Raw genomic sequence first — 24,023 nt, forward strand, 5'->3', positions numbered from 1 at the left:
TTCTCAAGTTCAGAATAAGACGTAAATACCAACATGACCAAAGTTTGGTTAAGTTTGAGAACCCGCAGATAGGGGTATTGGTGGAATAATGAACTCCCAACTCATTTGAGTATCTTCCTCCATATTTTTGCCTTGAGGTTATAGACATACCGCAAATGTTGAAACATTGAGACAATTGTAATGATGTTAGTAAAATGAACTAGTAATACTGATCAAACACTTAATGAATATATGTTTTGTGTTGAATGTTATTTCAGGTTGGGCTCCGTTTGATTTACCGTGAGTACATGACGACACGGTACAAAACCGTAAGTTTTTTACCAAAAGAGAAAAACGTAACTAATTTTTCCTTTTCACATTAATATCCTCACGGTGCGGACGTGCCTTAGCGTGTACGGACCCCCGGGGGATCACACACTTATGGTCCTGATGAAAGCCGCGCCGTAAAAGGCATTTTTGACAGCAGAAACATGTTGACCTTTTTTATGTAGGAAACAGTGATTGTTACAACAAACATAACAGTCTCCTCACTTATTTTGAACGTGACCAACAGGCCAACGAATAAAGTTTTTTGAGGCACTGTTGATCTCTTTTAACTTCTCACCTAATTCACTGAGCACACAGCACTGACATCACTATCAACCTGCTCCGCTGCAATCGCAGGCGTCGTAGCACACGGGGGAGATATTCGGTCTCCCCCGTGGGAACCCCTTGATGAAGCATGTCATCACTAGGGTGAGTGAGGGTTCTTTTTACAAATAGTATCATTTTGATTACGAATAGATTCTGTTTGTCTCTTTGTTCATAATGGTTTGTTTTTTCACTAGTACACAGTGATTTAACCGATAGTCGCTCCTTTGTTGTTGAAACAGCTTTGTAACATCACATCTTTTATGTATTGCTTATGGCTCCTATGGCTTTGATCAGCAGCATAAATGCCACTGCAATAGAATAGCATGATGAAGCAATGGAGAGGGGGTACTGGTGCATAGAAGAGGATGGGGAAAAGAATGAATGGATGGAGAGATTAATGCATGGAGCGACGGATGGATAGATGAAAGATGCAGAGGCGGGTGGATAGAGAAGATAGAGCGGCAGAAAGATGGATCAAGGAAGTTTCTAAAAAAGAATAGATGAATCAATTGAAGGATGGAGATGGATGGATGGATAGATAGAATGGATGAGAAATGGAGAGATGGATAGATAGGATGGATGAGAGACGGATGGATGTATGGATAAATTGGATGGATAGATGGATGGAAGAAAGGAAGGGTGGATGAATGGTGCGACGGACAGATAGGATGGATGGTTATAATGGATGAATCGATGGACATTGAGAAGTAAAGAAGGATGGATTGAGAGAAGAATGGATAAAGGAAGTTTCTAGAAAAGGATGGATGAATCAAATGAAGGATGAGAGATGGATGGATGGATAGATAAGATGGATGGGTGGATGGATGAGGGAGGGATGGATGGATGGCTGGATGGATGGAAGAAAGGAAGAATGGATGGATGGACGGACAGACAGATAGGATGAATGATTAGAATGGATGGATCGATGGACATTGAGAAGTAAAGAAGGATGGATTGAGAGAAGAATGGATGAAGGAAGTTTCTAGAAAAGGATAGATGAATTAAAGGAAGGATGAGAGATGGAGAGGTGGATTGACTGATGGACAGATAGGACGGATGATTAGAATGGATGGATTGATGGACATTGAGAAATGAGGAAGGTTTGATTGAGAGAAGAATGGGATGGATGGGTAGATAAAGGATGGATGCAGAGAATGAAGCATGACCAAATTCTTTGATAATTTCCATATTTAGGACACTGTTTGGCAACACTGTTTTCAGAATTTTCCCTGGGGAGCTGCTGAATGGGTACTGTGCTTGCTTGCTTGTTTGAAAATAGGTGATCATTTATTTTTTTGCTACTCTTTCAACCACACACAAAAGAGCAAGCACATTGCTATTCACAAATTACATTTTTTAAATTACAACAGCCCTAAAGGTGACAAAACAGTTGTAAATGCACTCCAGCCCAGCCTAGGAATAGTTCAAGCACCACACATGGCCATCATATAAAAGGGAAATCAGAAGTTGCATTATAGTACATTTGCCACATAGGTAGATGGAGAACCAGTAAAACAGTAGAGCAAAGGGTAGTGCCTGGAGTCGGTAGGTACCTGGCATGATCTATCTAAAATGTCCTCAACACAGTGACAAGGCCTGAAAGAGCCCAACTTTTTAGAGCCTGGTTGAGGAGGTCTAGGTCCTATGTTTGTCTGGGAAGGACTTACGATCGATTAAACTGGAGGGACGTGTGGCTGATATGGTGACGAGGTTATTGTCTAAATGCCAGGAAGAAGAGGTGAGTCTTTAAAGGAGTTTTTAATTTGAATTGGTTATTTTCTAGTCTCAAATGATGAGGTTGGAAGTTCCACAGGAATGAGTGCAGGATGTACTGATATATTCGTGAAATACAAGAGCTTCCCTATCCCACCAAAGTGACCCTAGGTATATTCATATATTTAGAAAAACAATGATTTAGCCAAAGTTTTCTCTTTTCATTTGCTTACATCGTTGCACAACATACTGCCAATCAGTGGTCACAGATGAGAAACCAGTCCCTCATTGCCCAAAAATATTTGTAATACATCTTGAATACTCATAATGTTACAAACATATCTTTATATATTGCCATAGGTGTAGTGCATAGTGTCAGGAGAGCTTACTTTCGGGCTTGCGCAGGAGCAGAATTATTATTAATTCCCAATGCTCCTCTCCAAATCCCTTTAGTAACCAAAATTTTACTGGAACGAGGAGTGCCCCGAAGAGGGAAAGGGGATGGGGATATTAAAAAAAGAAGAGACTGTCTGTTCTCTGGTTTTCTGTTTTTCCTCAGTTGCCTTCAGCAATCTTCCTGAGCTTCTATCAACTGGATTGCCTATAAAGGCTAAAAACTCAACAAATATTAGAACTCAAGAGAATATTCTTGGGTAACGCTAAATGCTATACTCTGTATACTTATTAACATACTCAAATAACCTAGGCCTGTGCTTCTCTTCTGTAGATGGGGAGTATGTTCCTTTGTTCTTTCTTTTGTTTTATGAATTAAGTGGATTTATATTCTTGTGGATTCAATGCTAATTTTGTTTGCTTGTCTCTTTTTCTCCTAGGTTCAAATTCTGGTAAGTAACACACCTATTTCAAGAACACTTTATATTATTAATATTTTTTTAATTGCCATAAATTATAATGTTCTTATCATCATCAGTTTTCTTTTAGCAGTAGTACTTAATCAAACATTACATATCTGCCTGTATAGTGTTGGTGAGGAAGCGCTTCTGGCTCTCAAGCTTCCTCTATTCACTGATTCATTTCTCTGCAGAATCTCAAGGAAATCGGATTCCAAGATACTACCTCTGTATTTACAGAGCTGAAGTCTTCAGAGCTATGTTCTTATAACTGAGCACATAGTCAATGCGTAGGGTCCTTTTTAAGAGACTATGAAAGGAATGCTATCCACGGCTAAAGTGCAAGCTCCAAGAAAAGTCACTATTTCCTTGGCTCCTCCTCCAACATGACGTGCTGGAACACTTCCTGATGTCTGCGACGAGAAATAGAATGATACCTTCGTAGAAAACTTACCCTAACTATTCACGGTGGACATTGGAATTAAGGTGCGTATCCTAATATTACTTCAGTGAAGTGTACATATTCTAGAAGGTGCACGCTTCACATTAGAATCATGTAGCTCGAGGTAGGGCAATAACAAATAGAACTGCTCACTGCAGTTCGTCAGAACAGCCATCTTGGAATTCCTTTTGATTCAAGATTCACTCCAGTGATGGATATAATTAAAAAAAATGGTGTCTGGTTACTTCCATGAATAATTACACATGTAGTGAGTCCTGGTTTCTGGGATCCTGACAGTACCCCCTCACAAGGAAGGCCCTTCCAGACAGGGTTTTGTTGGAAATTTTTGATGAAAGCCCTCTACAGGTCTAGGAGCATGCTCATCTGTCTCCAATTCCCAAGACCTTTCCTCAGCACCATGGCCTTTCCAGTCTTTTGAATAATAGAGTTGATTCTTGACCCTTATGGAATTTAAAATTATCTTTACTTCGAATTCCACTCCAGTTTCTAACTGCACAGGCTTGGGTGGAGGCACAATTATTATACCTTGGGGTGTAGTTTTCAACAATGAAACATGAAAGACTGGATTCACCTTTAATTTGCTTGGTAGCCTCAAACAATATGTTACTGGATTTACAATTTCTTCAATAGGATATGGACCAATAAATCGAGGTTGAAACATACGATTCCCTTTTAGCCTAAGATTCTTGGCATTTAGCTAGACCTGGTCTCCAATTTGCAAAGGGAGGGCCTTCTTTTCTATTCTTATCTACAGAAGTCTTTTAACTCTCTTTGCCATGTATCCAATTTTTGGTTACAGACTGATGGATCAAAGTCAAATGCTGTACTATACCTTTCACGACTGGAATTGACACCTCTCTATGGTCCACTAAGGAGTTCAGGTGTCTACCATTGGTCAAATAGAAGGGAGAATATTACCTGTGGATATGATTTTTGTGTTTTTATGTGCAAATTTGGCCGCCCACAAATACTCTGGCCAATCTCCCGCCAAGTCTAATAAAAAAAACCTCAAATACTGCTCTAGTTCTTGATTTGTCCATTCTGCCTGGCCATCTGTCTCTGGGTGATCATTGATAGAGTAGCTAGCATCAATTCCTAGACCTATTACAAATGCCTTCCAGAAATGGGATAAAAACTGAGAACCTCAATCAGAAACATTTACCACTGGAATACCATGGGCACATACAATGTTGTTATTAAAGTGAATAGCTAGCTCTTTAGCAGTAGGAATCCCTTTCAAGGCAATAAAATGGTCCATCTTAGTGAAGGCATCTACAAATACCAGAATGGTATCATACCCTTACACAACACACACCAAAAGAGGGGACTGTAGATTGAGCCTTCGCTCACTCTCCAACTTAGACACAAAACTTCACATTATGCATGTGGATCATGTAAAGCCTGCCCACTCATCAAGAACTGCAGTGAATAGTGTAACTGCACTCCTTATTTTTTTAACGTCTCCTAACTTATGAATGATAGTACTAACATTTTTTGAAAAAGTGTGTGCATCTACCTTATCAAGAGATGGTCCTCCCACTCTTTAAGTAACAAAATACACACAAGGGCTGTAGGGACACCACAGCCTAGATAGAGCACAGCTATTGGACAATCAATGTCTCATTTCATTTCCCACAATGTGTGTCATAATAATCAAACAAACATTGTATCAGAAATTATACCTGTGCGTATTGTTTTTATATTTCAAAACAATTTCATTACAATTGCATCAACGTATCAATGTCGGTGACAATGAAATCTGCTCTGATTTCAAAATTCCCTTCAAACATCAAAATTATACATGTGATAGAGTTCTATCATAATCCAAGTGCAATACATGTTAGTTTACAAACAGAAACAATCCCAATGCATTTCGAGTTCTAGGCTGAACCCTTCGTCAGGGGATGAATATAGAGTCCTTGCGATAAGGATTTGAACAAGATTGCAGTCCTCCACAGCGATCTACAACACAATTATATTTGGTTACATATAGATACAGTTGGAATTCACACTCTTAAAAGAACTAAAAAAAAGTAGAAAAATGAAGCTTCAAAAATGTGCTGCTATTAAAAGGAATATAAGATCCTAAAAAGCAAAAAGCATTTCAATCTATTGTGTGGAAGTACAAAAGTAAAAAATGTGATTTAAAAAGATGACAAGCATGGATTTCGAAAAGGGCAAAAGGACCCAGCGTCTCAGTGAAAAAGACAGAAGTGTTATAGACAACAATATATAAATGAGCCATATGAGCCTTAATATATGCAACCAGGTAATCACAAAAGGTCAATTAGTATTGCGGTGCCTTAATACAGTCCTTATATCCCAATCATTGAGCTAAAAAGTGTACTGGCCATTGATGATGAAACGCTTACCCAAGCACGATCTGATTGTCTGTGAATAAGAAAGTATCTGTCATTGAACTTCCTAATCACTATGGTGACATGTTATGTGCTCAAAGGTAAACTATCTTACCCTTACTTGAAACAAAAGACGGAAATAGTCAATCAATTCATGTCGAGGAAACTCCTAGGGGTTAAACAATATATTAACATACATATATTATCATCACATCCCCCTTTCATAAAACGTCCTGACTCAGTGAGCTATGGTATCACCAGTGCAGATGATTGTTAGTGCCCCTACACATACCTGTTCCACAGTCTTTGATTATTTGGTTAAAAATTGAAATTCCCCTTTCTTTCCCACTGTACCATGGAAGGAGTTTGCAATGCAAATACTTCGGCTTATTATACACATTTTGCCGATTTAAATACTTGATTTGTTCCGCTCAGATGTAGCTCCTGAATTGTTTACATAGATTTGGTCCTGACAAAGAATCGGTCTTTGTGAATAAAGGTCTACTTTTTATTTTACAAATGTCACACTAGGTTGAATCAGGAAGTATCGCGTTTTCCTCATGGTAATTGGCTGACAACTAGCCTTGTCAAACCAATCAGCAACCTGCTTTCTTCAATCCTAGTGCGTCATCAAAACAATGTACCATGTGATCGGCCTCATGACCAATCACGCACGGGGTTATAATCCCTTGTTCCAGCCTGCCGCGGTACCTCCCCGATCGGCTTGGATGCCGAGTGGTGAAGTACCGACGGACAGGTAGACGAGTAGGAGGATTATCCTTTCTCTCTTCGTCTTTTTCTAGTTTAAATATTGATAACAAGGGCGATTTAGCTCGCTTGCAGACATGTTTCTCTCAGGCTGGGTAAACGATCGTGAATGGCTCTTTTTACTCGTTTATCTTTGGTTGACAACATGCGAGCTCGGTTTTCAATAACTTGAGTTTTCAAACACTTGAGAATTAAAATCTGTGAAGTGGGTAATGGACTTCTGACTGTATGTACAGACGTAGGATGGATACATTTAAACATTATGCAAGGGATTTGGATAACAGTCTCCTGCTTATTTATCTCCTTTTGTTGAAGAGCGGTGCTTCCCCTTTTCCTGAGCCGTGGCCAGGTGGGGTGAGGTTTTTTCCTCTTACAAGTACGGTAAGATGTTTTTTGTGTACCAGATTGGTATTTCTGAAATCAGAGCCATTAGTGAGATATATGCATGAATATAATGCTAGTGATACCAGATTGGTATTTCTGAAATCAGAGCCATTAGTGAGATATATGCATGAATATAATGCTAGTGATACAGGAGATGGTCACTTGAATTTAAAAAGAATCTACGCTTTTAAAATTATGAACTGAATTTTGCACGCTTTGTTTTCTTTTTCTCGTTTCATGTGTTTATTTCCTTGTAGTAGTTTCACACGACTTGGAAGAGTGAAAGAAACTATGTGGACCCCTAGTGAATTCAGGTGATGTCCATAGTTGTTCTGATTTTGAGCACAACTTTTTGTTTCTTTAATCACTATTATTTGCAGTAGCCATTACTAGACACGGTCCTGAAGAAAGCAATGACAATTGTGTCAAGAATTGCTGAAACATGTTGACCATATAAACCATTCAGACAGTCCATATTATAGTGACTGTCAGTAAATACTTTTTAATAGTGGAGGTTTGGGTAGCACCCGAATAAAGTTATTAGTACCCTCTCATCCATTTTTAAATCACATTTTCTCTTATTATTTTTCACCCTTTTTTTGTGCACTGCAACATCAGTCCCGCATGTATCATGTGTTCTCTTAATTGAGTAACAAGACCTTAATAAGACCTATTTGACCGGTTAAGGGTACCTTTATATACATCTGGACCCTTCACTGTGGTAACATGTGGTACTCCTGATTTTGGTCTTGATTGGAATCCCAAATGATGAAGGGCGGTTCCGTATGGTGACTGATGGGTATCCTCGGTTGACCACTACTGGGTATGACCTTAAATTGTCACACACATGTTTAAGTAAATATTTGGAACACTAGGCGTGTTCTTCTTTTTTCCAGACCCTCTGACATATCTGTTGTTAAATGCATATATTAAGGCTCATATGGCTCATTTATATATCGTTGTCTATAACACTTCTGTCTTTTTCACTGAGACGCTGGGTGCTTCTTCCCTTTTCGAAATCCATGCATCTTTTTAAATCACATTTTTTACTTTTGTACTTCCACACGATAGATTGGGTTACCCCTTTTTGCTTTTTAGGATCTTATATTCCTTTTAATAGGAGCACATTTTTAGGTCTCGCCTGTCGATGCGCATGCGCATCGAGCAAGCGAGAGTATTGCGACTGATCCACTCTTTATCCACACTGCAAGGAATCGTGGCGATTCCTTGCAGTGCCCGTGACTTTTAAGGTCAATGCGCATGCGCATTGAGCTTATGCGCATGCGCATTGACCTTAAAAGCGCGTGCACGTCCGTCTTTGTTTACCCGCTCCGCCCCCTCCCCTTCCCGCCGTCTCACATTTCGCAATGCCCTCCTAACAACACACACACCCTCTCCCCCGCTCCGCCCCCTCCCCGCCATGTCTGCCCCCTTCCCGCCGTCTCGCATTTCTCCTCCCCCCTCCCCTCTCTTCCCTCCTTAAAAACAACTTTATGAAAACCATCGACTTGCAAAGGTTTGTTGTTTCCATAAATATTATTCAGTTGCTAGAGTTTTTTTTACTTCAGCAGTTTGAATAAAATATTTGCTTGTTATACAGAGCCAGGCTCCCCTTTTCCCACTCCCCTCCCCGGCCCCGCCCCTTCACCACATCCAGATTGGCCCCTTGCTACCACATCACACCCCTCGTGACACACCACTTCCTGGTATTCAACTTTGTCGACCGGCTCCACAGTAACCCTGCCGAAGCAACAACGGCCCCTGGATTGACTCCATGAGAGCTCCTCTACTGACTCGGGTACACAGCCCGCCGTGTTCTTTTACCCCCCCTCTCCTCGACCGTCCTCCACCAGTCCTTATCCTTAGCCTTTCCCCTCCCTTTCCTCTACGCCGTACTGCGAAGCACCTGACGTCCACGGATGTGGCACCGATCGCCCGCGCTGTGCCTCCCGCTTTATTCAGGTATTTACACGCTCCCCCCAGCTCACCCGCCCGGCTTCACCAATGTTCCCTCGTCCCTCATTCCACTCCTTTATTCCCCCACTACAGATGTTGCCCATCCGACTGGAAGCACCTTAATTACTGATCTTCCGATCTACATTGTTTTTCCAGGTAACTCTGCCGCCTAAGCGCTTCATCTGGCCACTTCTCTTTCGCACTGCTCCGGTATGTCACCCCACCCGGTCCGACAACTTGGCCATGGTTTGAGCGCTTACTTCCAGATGCCGCCACACTGATACTATGCCTTACGCGAGTGAATCAGCCCCAGGATTTCGACATCCCTCCTCCTGCACTTTGACCTTACTAACCCACGGCTTTTGTACTTCCCATTCCTGGCCCCCACCTTGAAACTGTTCGTTGTCACCCTTAGTCTGACTTAATTGCACATCGCGAGTTCGGGTCCTTTGCCTCTCGCTATTCCGCCTCGGTATGTTCTTCTAGACTCACCTACCTGCCGGCTTCCTAGCCCATTACCATGACGTGATTGCAGACGTTGAGGCTACTCTCTTCATTCTGTTCTTCCCGCTTACTGCACAGCCACCGTGAGCTTCTTCGCCACTCTGTGTTTCACCCCTTCCCCCCACCTGGCCGCCCTTGCTCCCCTACCAATTGCCTACTCACCCAGATGCCCCAGAATTGACACACAACCTTATGTCCAGGCTCTTACTTCACCACCCTGGTAGTGTTCATGCCCCCTGCTCTTATGCGCAGCAGTCTCTTAGACGGCCCACCTAGGAGCCGCTCTATAGTCTTGCACGCACCTCCTACCCTCCCTCACCTCTTCTTTCCCTCCCACAGCACCCTCTAAACAACACAATCTTGTCCTGTAGACGATCCCAATTGACGAGGATCGAAACGTCGTCGACAACACAGCGCAAGACATGGCGCAGTTTTCCATGATGACTCATTTCAAATCAATAACTCTCTAAATTCTTTCACCTCTGTAATTCATTCTTGAGCCACTTTTTTCACTGTATATATTGACACTATCACTCACCTTGCGCCGCTCACGCTGTCCGTTTCTGTTACTTGCGTCGCCACCTATGTCACCTGCACATACCTGAGCACCAAGTACAATCGGGTTGTTTTTGATTTGTTCATACAGTGCTGCCATAACTGTATAATTGTTTATTTGTTCTTTTTTCCCTCCTCTTGTTTAACATATGATGAATAACAAATCAAGTCCTTAAATTGTTCTCAGTCTCCTTATTTCGGTACTAGTAATGCTTTTAGCATACATACTTAATTGTCTCCTAAATATTACCAGTTGGGATATTGTTTTTTTTCCTCTACCTGCCCTTCAGCTTGTCACGTGCGGCTTGTCATAAATAATATGACTAGCTGGCTTCCATCTTTTCCTCTGATAATATCGCGGCCCCTTTTGGACGAAGCGTCCACGCAGTTCATGGATAATTCAGTGGATTTCTTTTTGGGCCTAAATATTTTTTCCTGAGAATCGTAGGTAGAAACTGCTGTCCTATTTCAGAATACTCTGTCCGATGATCGACTGTGTCAAGTGAGCGCGGGAAAACTCGATGTGCCTTTTGTTAATTTACCCAAGCAGTCTATAGTTACGTTTGTTGTTATGACATGAGCTACATTTTTTAACAGCTTTAAAGTAGGCTACATTTTCGAAAGAAAGAGCTTAACTTCCGTATTGTAATAAGCCTGATTACAGATGATTTTACACACGCCACTCCATAATCTAAGCTTTTGCTTGACAATTGTTAGGGTGGAATTCTGTACGAATGTAATGTGGAATAATCGTTTCCATTGTTACAGCACTGCAAAAAAACACAAGCGCTTTTTACTTATATACTGGCTTGTTAGCCAACGCCGTGGTTCTTGTTTGTCTACTTCAAAAGGATGGAATGCTAGGCAGGCCCTGTATGGATTTATACCTTTCACCTACAAATATTTGGAGAGAGCTTTTAAACAAACTATCTCGCATGCTATTACCATATGTTTTGGTAAACACACCACTGCAGCAAATTCTTTCAGTTCACTGCTGTGCTTAAAACAAAAACCTTATCATCACCGGAATGCACATAATAAAAGAGGGGCACCTTTTATTATAAGTGTGCACATAGACTTTTTTGTGCTAAGTGCAAATTGCAACTTTTCAATAAATATTTTACTCTGAGTGATAGAAGGGGCTCTGTTAGTAAAAAGCTGTTACGTACTTTAGGATGCAATTTAATCACTTGTTGAGTAACATTTTAAACCCCTCACCCTCCCTCACCCACCCTCACCCTCACTCACCTTCAACACCTCACCCTCACTCACCCTCAACGCCTCACCCTCACTCACCCTCAACACCTCACACTCACTCACCCTCACCCTCTACCCTCACTCACCCTCAATACCTCACCCTCTACCCTCACTCACCCTCACTCTCACTCACCCTCAATACCTCACCCTCACCCTCACTCACCCTCACTCACCCTCACTCACCCTCACTCTAACTCACTCTCACTCACTCTCACTCACTCTCACTCACTCTCACTCACTCTCACTCTCACTCACTCTCACTCACTCTCACTCACCCTCAACCCCTCACCCTCACTCACCCTCAACCCCTCACCCTCACTCACCCTCAACCCCTCACTCACCCACCCTCAACCCCTCACTCACCCTCACTCACCCTCAACCCCTCACCCTCACACAGTGCAATAGGTCTCGGAGCATTTGAGTTAGAGCTTTTAGAAATGTTTATGGCTTTTTTTTTAAAATTCTTTAGCATTGGCTACAGGAAACAAAAATGCTAAAGATTTACAAAAAACCCATAAACAATTCTAAAAGCACTAACTCTAATGCTGCGAGACCTATTGCATTTCCAATGCTTGTTCAAGCTTCAGTTTTATACTTTTTTCTACATCTTTTAAGAGTGCGAATTCCAACTGTATCTATATGTAACCAAATATAATTGTGTTGTAGATCGCTGTGGAGGACTGCAATCTTGTTCTAATCCTTATCGCAAGCACTCTATATTCATCCCCTGACGAAGGGTTCAGCCTAGAACCCGAAATGCATTGGGATTGTTTCTGTTTGTAAACTAACATGTATTGCACTTGGATTATGATAGAACTCTATCACATGTATAATTTTGATGTTTGAAGGGAATTTTGAAATCAGAGCAGATTTCATTGTCACCGACATTGATACGTTGATGAAATTGCTTTGAAATATAAAAACAATACCCACAGGTATAATTTGTGATACAATTTTTGTTTGATTATTATTACACACATTGTGGGAAATGAAATGAGACATTGATTGTCCAATAGCTGTGCTCTATCTAGGCTGTGGTGTCCCTACAACACTCACCAAGAACAGCACATTTCTAGATTTGGGCCTGCGAAGCCTGTGGCAACATAGGAACTACACTAGACCCAACTCTGAGAATGTGATTTATTTAATTACTTGTCCATGTGGGCTCCAGTCAGTGGGTATCACCACCAGACGAACACATGAGCAACATGAGATGTAAAAAATCAATGACAAAATTGACCACACACTATCTAGAAATGAAACATTCAGAACAAGATCTACTTTGGGCAGTTATTGATAAGACCTACATTCCGACAGAGACCCGGGACACTACCTTTTTTTTTTTTTTAAAAGGGAACAAAGATGGGTATATAGACTCCAAAGTAGTGACCAGGGATTGAACGATTCTATACCTTGGCACTACCTAAATTATATCTACTAACTTAAGCAGCTCTACAGAGTAATGAGATCTAGCAAGGGGGTGGCTTGATGACCTGGTGTCTTATTCCATGAAAGTTATGCTCTTTAGATATTCATATACATAAGAATCAGACCCACATCGGACAGCAAACATCTTACTTTTGTTGGATTGATGTAACCAGCACTATTAACCCAAGTAGGGAGATAAAAAAAACTCTTCACCTATATATACTGGGGCAAAAGATACTGGATCTCTATCCTGGATTTGAATTAATCTACCAATTGAAAGAAATCAATATACTGAGTATAATCCGGATTGGATTGACACATTTTTTCATGATTGTGCTTCAACATAGTAAGCACCAATATGTCGAAAATTCCAATATGGCCGCGAGAACTTCCTACTAGTATGCCGAGTGCACTGTCTAGCCTTCGCGTACCACCAACAGGAAATCATGTGAGACCTCCTGTCGAGTGGAAGAGTATGAATGAGGTGAACCGAGATGGGATTTACACCGTCGGAGGATGCAGAGAGGCTGATTGTGACAACGCCACACCTTGATGTAGTAAGCTGCAAATATGGGAGCAAGGGGAACTTATTTACTAGTTTACAGTGCCCTTTCAGGTAGTTGCTCGTACATGTTGAATAAGAATGAAACCCAAGAATTTGACAATGAAACTTAGCTGAGTGGGATCACTGTGTCTGACCACAGCTATCAATGACCTCCGGTCCCTTTTACCCCACACTGGGCAACAACTCGGACTGTCAATATAATCTAATCCAGCAGTACCTAGATTTTGGACTACGGTATGGCAGTACACTTATAGAAAACCTTTTCTGCACCAGTTTCTCCCTTCTGAATCAGTCCAAGGGGACAGCAACGGGCTTTTGCCATCATTAAGCTCCCACCACTGCAGAGTATCACGGTGGTCAAGACTACTACTCCCAGCATCCTCCTTGTGGCGCCAGTCACCGCGTCACGAGGAAGCGATAGGAGGTGCTTATAATAATCGCTCAAGGGCTCCTGCATCGCGGGTCCCTTCAAAACCTTTGCTGCACCAGTTTCTCCCTCCTGAATCTGTCCAAGGGGACTGCATCGCGCATTTGCGATCATTAAGCTCCCACCACTGCAGAGTATCACGGGGGCCAAGACTACTACTCCCAGCATCCTCCTTATGGTGCCAGTCACCGAGTCACCGAGGAAGCACCAGGAGGCGCTTATAATCGCTCAAGGGCTCCCACAACGTGGGACGCATGCGGGCCAAGGGTGGGCCCATCCGCGCCCGTCAGAGCCAGGAGGAGGCAGGGCTGGGCCACCCCTCTTTAATCGGACATTTTGAACCATTCAGGACTTAGTTAGTTGTTTTTGACTTTGTTTAATATTTGCAGCGTTATACATACTTATTCTTATTCTCTTTGTGCTCTATTTCATATTAAGCTGTCATGAGCAAGGGTAATCACATGGGGGTAGGTGGCCCTGGGGTAGTAGGTACCTTGAACGCATTTCTTATGCGGGCTGATTCGGTTCTAATACATGAAATTGAGCTCACCCAAAGGAGACTGTCCCTAGATCCCCGTCGAGTCTCCTCTGAAGCTCTTTTACCCGGCCCACTGCTAATTCCAGATTTACCAACTGACTGTACTTCGCCAATGGTTTCTTTGTCCCCTCTACCCCAACCAAATGACACACCCAACCTAGTCAGTATTCCATCTCCTGTATTCTCTCCCCTGCCAAGATCCTTACACGCCAACAAAGATCCGTGCAGCCCAAGAATGGGGAAGGAACAAATGCAAATCAAAAAAAAGGAAAGCGTGTGCTGTGCCCCTAACCACGCCCCAGGCCAGCAAAGTGGCAAAAAAAATAGGGACTGCTCGGGGTAACAAGGGTGGCCCCCATGCCGCTTTTGTTTCAGGCATCTCGAGTTCATCAGATGGTAGGCATCTGGCTAATGTTCAACAGGTGTCTAGTGACTTTGAAGATCGCATTATAGCTAAACTCGAAGAGAAATTTGCAGTAATGCTTGATTCCCTACTCACAAAACTGTCCGGAATTGACACAAGACTAACTAAAATAGAGCAACCGCTTTTTTCCCCAAAGCCCATATTGAGTATTGGAAATCCTGGTGGTTTAACTGAAGCTAGTCCGGTAACGGCGCACTTAACAAGACCGCCCAACACCGAGGGTGGCGGTTGTGCAAATATTGCAGCGCCGCTTCCCATTGTAAACTCCTGCAGTTCAAATATTACTACAGCTAAGGCCGGCCTTAGGAGGGAATAGGTTGGGCGTCAAAACTTAGGGACGTCTAGTGACTCCCTAAACCTACCACCCGAAGCCACGCCATACACCATTATTCTTCCCAACGTGCCAGTCCTTTCTTCTGGAAATGAGGAACATTGGTCCTCACTTAGGAACAAGGTTATTCATCTGCTGCATATCAGAACTGGGCTGGGTAACCACTTATTCCAAGAATTCGAAATGATACGCAGAATTCCATGGGTAGGGAAATCACCGATATCTTCTAGTGGTGACTGTGTGGTGCCGAACTTTGAAACCCCACTGATAGTTAAAACTATTCTAGAAAAGGCGGGGGCTAGGCACTTGAGTAGGGATAATATTAGCATTCTGCCACTAGGCTTTTTTTATCGTAACACTTCTTTCCAAGCAACTGGAAGGGTTGATCCCAGGGACGTAGTTCACACACAAGGTCCCTATGACTATGAAGTACCAACCCATAACAGATTTGAGCCTTTCTCTACCCTGGAGGACATTGACTGACTCTCTAATAAGACCTTGCCTCCAAGAGATGAGTTGGGAGAGGGTGACTGGGTTTCAGGCCCCACCATTAAAGGTTGTTCATCTCTATCCTCACTAAATGGGCCGAATACTGAAAAGTTTCCGGGTACTCATAGTAGTGGTATGGGGAGGGACTGTGGTCCAATACCCGTAGTTAATCACCCGGATGAAGGGGTTAATTCTATTCTGGTAAGATGTCGACTATGCCCTCAACAGGGTTATAGTGAAAATCAAAGCGACATCTTAGGACCCAAATTAGCTTCGTGGAATATTGCGGGGCTTACGCAAAAAATAGCCTCTGTTGATTGGTCTATATTCATTGAGGAACTAGACATTCTGTTCTTTCAAGAGACATGGGCCGTGGATCAAGTATTCCGCCACGGTTATTTAGACTTTTCCAAGGCCGCGGAACAGGGCCAACGTGGCAGAGCTAAAGGGGGGCTGACTATTTGGGTAAGACAATGTGACCAGCTTAAGATGGAGGAGATTTACATTAATTGTAGGGACATCCTTATAATTAGGCTTCAGCAGGCAAATGTTCCAGACCTGCTACTTATTAACGTCTATTCAAGGGCATTGCGAGGTGGGAAAGCCTCTCCCACTGTAGCACTTTTAGATACTTTTTTATCAGAACACAGAGGTGATAAAAATGTAATAATAGCAGGCGATTTTAATTGCACATTCGAAACCCCTGGATTTTTATGACATAAATTTTAGTGCAGAGGAGGATGCAGAGTGGTCCATTCCTCCCCTGGATCTTCCAGCAATAAAAAGGTGGACGAGCGCAGCACTCCAGCTAAACGTTTTTTTATCTGGAACAAGGGGTTAGGGCAGCTAATGGGAGATCCGTTTCTGATAAACATGGCACGCCTACCTTTAGCACTGTAATCAAGAAACACCAAAGGGCCTTGACTCTACTCAGTAAGGCTGAGTCTATATAACAAAACAATTGCCAGTACCGAGCAAAACTCAAACACTTTTGTTGAAAAAACGTACCCTATGAATGAAACATATGGTCCGTACTTATTACTAAATCTTCAATTATTTATTAATTAACTCATTTATAGAATGTATTTATGAACCATATTTTTACATGTGCATCAATAAAGACATACGAAAGAGAGAAAAGACTATATACACCACATTGCAATTAAACAAAAAAATCTCATCAAGAGACCACCAACAAATCAATTCAAACATTCAAACATACCTCTCACACATTCAATCAAACACTCTTCTCCAGCATTCATATCATCCACACTGCACACCAGACGGAGCCAAAAACATTTTACAAAACCCCAAGTCTGGCGGACAACACTCACAATCCCAGAAGCAAGCAACCAAATCAATAAAATGAAATCCAAAAAGATTGTAGAAAAGAATACAGGTCTAAACCATTTACTACAATCAGCACCTAAATGATTACATAAATGACTAAATTAGCAGAAATGGTTTGTTTGGCCAGGATAACAATAGGTCGACGCGTTTCGAACCCAGCTGTTTGTGTGTTCTCATCAGGACCGTAAGATTCTATAAAAGAAGAGACAAAACAACAATGCTTTAGAAAGTGTCCCACCGTTACTAGACAGACCGGCAAACACCCACCATTGTGAGCCGCATACCTTCTCAACTCCGCAGAACAAGTCAGCTGTTTTCAGAAAAATAGGTGTGAATGTGCTGTGGGAACAGACATAAAACAAATACAAAAGACTTAAGCCTAGTGTCAACAACCCCATCTGTCTTTAGCAGTCTTGCAGAAATTCGTAAGATCGCTCATCTCCAGAAAAACTTGATCATAAGTGACCTTTCTTTAGGCCGATGGCGGTGCCAGGGAGACCTGTAAAGAGACCACCGCTATAAATATTTTTAGGAACAACGGGGACATGATTACCAATAGAGCGGCCAACAATCTGAACTCACCTTAGCGGCGTAAACAGAAGCCTGTCAGTACTTAACTACAAACGGCCGGTGCAGCAAGGTACTCTGTGAACGAGAGACATCGTGATTAAGCCCGTTTTCGCCTCAAAGGGCAAGTGCTAAGCCAGCATAGTCTGGAGGATCAAACAGGCCGTGCACAAATTACCTTTTTCAAAAGGACTTTTCTCTCAGCAGTGGTGTCCACGTACTCTGATTGTGGCGTGTGACGTCAATTCCCTCAAAGGCTGATGGGAAGTGCAACGTAAACACTCTGGCATGTCCTATTTCAATAACGGCGGTGAACCAGGAGGGCGTGGCTTCCTGGGCGTGACCAAGCCCTGGTGACTCTGGTAACTAAATGCTGAACAAAACTTTATTCATAACGCTTTAATCAGGTCGAGTGTGCTTCGTGCAAAAGGCAGGTGGTAATGTTATATATGAACGGCAGAGCTTTGTCAAATTCACAGAGTGGATGCCGTCAATGGTTCCCGATCTCTTGGCTTATTAAGTAACGAACTAAAGTGACACTTCATAGCGACCAATTTAGTTTGGCCAATACACTCAAACAAGCATTTGCAATGCAATAGGTCTCGCAGCATTCAAGTTTGAGTTATTGGCATTGTATATGACAATGTGTTGCATGAATTCTTTTCCAAACTCTGTATTGGCTGGTGGTGTTTGTGCCCGGTGAAAGCGTGCACTGACGGATGGTGGTGTTTGTGCCCGGTGAAAGCGTGCACGAACAACTTATGGCGTCTGTGCCTGGTGAAAGTGTGCACTGACGGCTGGTGGTGTTTGTGCCTGGTGAAAGGGTGCACTGGTGGCTGGTGGTGTTTGTGCCCGGTGAAAGCGTGCACTGACGGCTGTTGGTGTTTGTGCCTGGTGAAAGGGTGCACTGGCGGCTGTTGGTGTTTGTGCCCGGTAAAAGCGTGCACTGACGGCTGGTGGTGTTTGTGCCTGGTGAAAGCGTGCACTGATGACTTATGGTGTCTGTGCCTGTTGAAAGTGTGTACTGACGGCCGGTGGTGGGTATGCCTGATGAAACCATGTACTGATGGCTAGTGGTGTGTGTGTGCCTGTTGAAAGTGTGCACTGATGGCTGATGGTGTGTGTGCATGGTGTAAAAGCGTGCACTGACATGTTTAGAAGTAAAGTGCGCCATACTGCGATTGCTACAATAGTTAATTGTGGATGTGCTAACCATTGATGCGTGCACTGATGGCTGGTGGTGTGTGTGTGCTTGTAGAAAATGTGCACTGATGGCTAATGGTGTGTGTGCCTGGTGGAAGTGTGCACTGCCAGCTAGTGGCGTGTGTGCCCGGTGAAAGCGTGCATTGACGGCTGATGGGGTGTGCCTGGTGAAAGTGTGCACTGACGGTTGGTGGTGTGTGTGTGCGCCTGGTGAAAGCGTGCACCGACGTCTGGTTCTGTGTGCGTGTGGTGGAAGCGTGCATTGATCGCTGGTGTTGTTTAAATAGCAACATACTTGGGTCCAGCATATAGAGCACTCTTTTTAAACAGGCATTAAGAGTGAGACAGCACACAATGATCCAATGGTAATTACTAGTTGAAGGCAAATCGCATATAGAACATTAGGAACACTGCAATTCTTTACATTGATTCAGACGGTCCTTGCTGCATTCAGGACATTATCAAAAATCAGTCTGTTTCGTGAGAAGTAATACCTTACATCCTAAACAGCTGTTTTAACAGAATGTTCCCGACTTTAAAAAGAGAGATGACTAAAACATTGGCAGGGAGGCAGCATCCTGAATTTAGGTTGTATGAATGTTACTTTATTGTTTGACTGAAAGAAAAAAGCTCAACTATAATAAACTCCTAGCCAACGCTGCAACACCATTCTGCCAGCTAAGCAAGCCGAGTAAGAAGGGATGTGCGGACTTCACCCGAAGGTGTCAGAGCGAATTCACAATAGAAACAGAACTGATACATGAGAACATTACTAGTGAACAAAATACAAAGGCAAACGTTACATTACATGAGGCAAAAGTGACAATGATAACAAACCGTGCCTTACACAGTGTGTAAGGCACTTTTTGTTATCTTAGTCTAAGCCCGCCTGATTCTATGAAATGGCGGCGGGCCGCGGGACAGGCCTTTATCCTTTTCTTTCACTTTCCGTTCCGCACTTCCGCCGCCGCGTATGCGCGTGCCGCGTGCGTGGGGGGCGTGGGCAGCAGGGCTGGCTGCTGCTGAGTGGTGGTGAGCAATGCCAGGCAGCCCCAGGGCACGCACAACATCATGCGGGCCAATAAGCAGTAAGCCCCTGTGCGTGGCATATGGGGCGCGGCAGGCGGCGCGCATAGCCAAAGAAGAAGACAAGAGAAGAACAACGAAAACTACGAACTTAACTGCCTTCCAAGTCCAAGACAAAGCAGCCAGGCGGCCAGGCCCGCCCACGCTGAGCTGCCCTGTCCGATTTCCGAATCCGAGTCCGAAGACCAAAGTAAGTCACTCAGAGTCTGTCACTCCGTCTCCGTCACCGACCGGCGGGGCAGGGCTGCTGCTGGCTGCCTGCCTCCAGGCCTGCTGCTGGCTGCCTGCCTCCAGGCCTGCTGCTGGCTGCCTGCCTCCAGGCCTGCTGCTGGCTGCCTGCCTCCAGGCCTGCTGCTGGCGGCCTGCCTCCAGGCCTGCTGCTGGCTGCCTGCCTCCAGGCCTGCTGCTGGCTGCCTGCCTCCAGGGCTGCTGCTGGCTGCCTGCCTCCAGGCCTGCTGCTGGCTGCCTGCCTCCAGGCCTGCTGCTGGCTGCCTGCCTCCAGGCCTGCTGCGTGCACTAATTAGTTGCTTTCCTGTCGCGCATTTGCCTGCTTCTTATTTATGTCCCAACTTGTCACTCGTGTTTGTCCCTCCTATAGAACATGCTTTCTCGCTTCTGTACTTCTTTGCTCCCGGGGCCGCACTCAGTGTTGCTCTCTGTTCTTGCCTGTGTGCCGCTTCCCTCCATATTGGGTTCGCCCTTGCACTCAACCAGCCCCCCAACCCCTGTTGCTTCCTCGCCTGCTCCATTTGCCCTCGGCTGCTGCTGAAGCAAGCAAGCAGGCAAGCCTATATTATAATAGTTACAGTGCGCAACGCACGCCAGGGACGGATGGTACCGGGCCCCGGCCTATAAACATTAATTATGGTGCCGTGGTGCGCACGCCCTACCGGCCTGGCCTGAGCCTTTTTAAAATTAATTAAATAGTTGGTAGTGGTACGCACTGGAGCCGGGCCGGGTCTTCATAATTAAAATGGTGCACGGGAGTGGCGGCGCGCAGAGTAGTGCTATTTTTATTTTGTATAGTGGTCATTTTCCTGCAGTTTTGCTCTTTTAGACTACTGTAAATAAAATGCGCTTTTATCAGCCAACGTAACGGTGTTCAATGCATTGGTCTTGTTAAGATGAATAGCTAAAATACTAGATTGTTATTCCATCATGTTTTTAAATGTTCAGCATCACATGCTTACTTTCGTGAGCTTTCTATGTACTTATGACATATGCATCATCGTTATAGTTGCTTCAGTCAAGGAAAAAATGCGTGTCTCTGCATCAGATGTTTGGTGATTAGCAGCTGTCCTAAGCAGGTGTTACAAAAGGAACCTTACATTATTAATCTAGTATGTTTGCACTCCGGAATTTTTCAAGCTAGCTCAGTTGGTTGATGCACCTGTTACAATGATGCAACTCTGAATCTGCACTCTGAATCTCCACTCTGAATCTCCACTCTGAAGCTCCACTCTGAAGCTCCACTCTGAAGCTCCACTCTGAAGCTCCACTCTGAAGCTCCACTCTGAAGCTCCACTCTGAATCTCCACTCTGAAGCTCCACTCTCCACTCTGAATCTCCACTCTGAATCTCCACTCTCCACTCTGAAGCTCCACTCTGAAGCTCCACTCTGAAGCTCCACTCCACTCTGAAGCTCCACTCCGAATCTGCACTCTGCACTCCGAAGCTCCACTCTGAAGCTCCACTCTGAAGCTCCACTCTGAAGCTCCACTCTGAAGCTCCACTCTGAAGCTCCACTCTGAAGCTCCACTCTGAAGCTCCACTCTGAAGCTCCACTCTGAAGCTCCACTCTGCACTCTGAAGCTCCACTCTGCACTCTGAAGCTCCACTCTGAAGCTCCACTCTGCACTCTGAAGCTCCACTCTGAAGCTCCACTCTGCACTCTGAAGCTCCACTCTGAAGCTCCACTCCGAAGCTCCACTCTGAAGCTCCACTCTGAAGCTCCACTCTGAAGCTCCACTCTGAAGCTCCACTCTGCACTCTGAAGCTCCACTCTGAAGCTCCACTCTGAAGCTCCACTCTGCACTCTGAAGCTCCACTCTGCACTCTGAAGCTCCACTCTGAAGCTCCACTCTGAAGCTCCACTCTGAAGCTCCACTCTGAAGCTCCACTCTGAAGCTCCACTCTGAAGCTCCACTCTGAAGCTCCACTCTGCACTCTGAAGCTCCACTCTGAAGCTCCACTCTGAAGCTCCACTCTGAAGCTCCACTCTGAAGCTCCACTCTGAAGCTCCACTCTGAAGCTCCACTCTGAAGCTCCACTCTGCACTCTGAAGCTCCACTCTGCACTCTGAAGCTCCACTCTGAAGCTCCACTCTGAAGCTCCACTCTGAAGCTCCACTCTGAAGCTCCACTCTGAAGCTCCACTCTGAAGCTCCACTCTGAAGCTCCACTCTGAAGCTCCACTCTGCACTCTGAAGCTCCACTCTGAATCTGAACTCTGAAGCTCCACTCTGAATCTGCACTCTGCACTCTGAAGCTCCACTCTGAATCTGCACTCTGCACTCTGAATTTGCACTCTGAATCTCCACTCTGCACTCTGAATCTCCACTCTGCACTCTGAAGCTCCACTCTGCACTCTGAAGCTCCACTCTGAATCTCCACTCTGCAGCTCCACTCTGAATCTCCACTCTGCACTCTGAAGCTCCACTCTGAATCTCCACTCTGCACTCTGAAGCTCCACTCTGCACTCTGAAGCTCCACTCTGCACTCTGAATCTCAACTCTGAAGCTCCACTCTCCACTCTGAATCTCCACTCTGAAGCTCCACTCTCCACTCTGAATCTCCACTCTGAAGCTCCACTCTCCACTCTGAATCTCCACTCTGAATCTCCACTCTCCACTCTGAAGCTCCACTCTGAAGCTCCACTCTGAAGCTCCACTCCACTCTGAAGCTCCACTCTGAAGCTCCACTCTGAAGCTCCACTCCACTCTGAAGCTCCACTCCGAATCTGCTCTCTGAATCTGCACTCTGCACTCCGAAGCTCCACTCTGAAGCTCCACTCTGAAGCTCCACTCTGAAGCTCCACTCTGAAGCTCCACTCTGAAGCTCCACTCTGAAGCTCCACTCTGCACTCTGAAGCTCCACTCTGAAGCTCCACTCTGCACTCTGAAGCTCCACTCTGAAGCTCCACTCTGCACTCTGAAGCTCCACTCTGAAGCTCCACTCCACTCTGAAGCTCCACTCCGAAGCTCCACTCCGAAGCTCCACTCTGAAGCTCCACTCTGAAGCTCCACTCTGAAGCTCCACTCTGAAGCTCCACTCTGAAGCTCCACTCTGAAGCTCCACTCTGAAGCTCCACTCTGCACTCTGAAGCTCCGCTCTGAAGCTCCACTCTGAAGCTCCACTCTGAAGCTCCACTCTGAAGCTCCACTCTGAAGCTCCACTCTGAAGCTCCACTCTGAAGCTCCACTCTGAAGCTCCACTCTGAAGCTCCACTCTGAAGCTCCACTCTGAAGCTCCACTCTGCACTCTGAAGCTCCACTCTGAAGCTCCACTCTGCACTCTGAAGCTCCACTCTGAAGCTCCACTCTGCACTCTGAAGCTCCACTCTGAAGCTCCACTCTGCACTCTGAAGCTCCACTCTGAAGCTCAGCTCCACTCCGAAGCTCCACTCCGAATCTGCACTCTGAATCTGCACTCTGAATCTCCACTCTGAAGCTCCACTCTGAAGCTCCACTCTGAAGCTCCACTCTGAAGCTCCACTCTGAAGCTCCACTCTGAAGCTCCACTCTGAAGCTCCACTCTGAAGCTCCACTCTGAAGCTCCACTCTCCACTCTGAATCTCCACTCTGAATCTCCACTCTCCACTCTGAAGCTCCACTCTGAAGCTCCACTCTGAAGCTCCACTCCACTCTGAAGCTCCACTCCGAATCTGCACTCTGCACTCCGAAGCTCCACTCTGAAGCTCCACTCTGAAGCTCCACTCTGAAGCTCCACTCTGAAGCTCCACTCTGAAGCTCCACTCTGAAGCTCCACTCTGAAGCTCCACTCTGCACTCCGAAGCTCCACTCCGAAGCTCCACTCTGAAGCTCCACTCTGAAGCTCCACTCTGAAGCTCCACTCTGAAGCTCCACTCTGAAGCTCCACTCTGAAGCTCCACTCTGCACTCTGAAGCTCCACTCTGAAGCTCCACTCTGCACTCTGAAGCTCCACTCTGAAGCTCC

General features: G+C 44.8%; 1 protein-coding gene across 1 annotated transcript in view; it reads right to left on the reverse strand.

Moving 5' to 3' along the window:
• POLD4 (DNA polymerase delta 4, accessory subunit) overlaps positions 1-17,682 on the reverse strand; it is a 709,379-nt gene extending 691,697 nt beyond the window's left edge. Inside the window, exon 1 of the mRNA XM_078658940.1 lies at positions 17,576-17,682. The gene's annotated coding sequence lies outside the window, so the exon portion shown is untranslated. The remainder of the gene's footprint in view (positions 1-17,575) is intronic.
• Positions 17,683-24,023: the final 6,341 nt, after the last annotated feature.

Source organism: Lissotriton helveticus, chromosome 1_1 (genome assembly GCF_964261635.1).
Source record: "Lissotriton helveticus chromosome 1_1, aLisHel1.1, whole genome shotgun sequence".
Classification (NCBI taxonomy): Eukaryota; Metazoa; Chordata; class Amphibia; order Caudata; family Salamandridae; genus Lissotriton; species Lissotriton helveticus.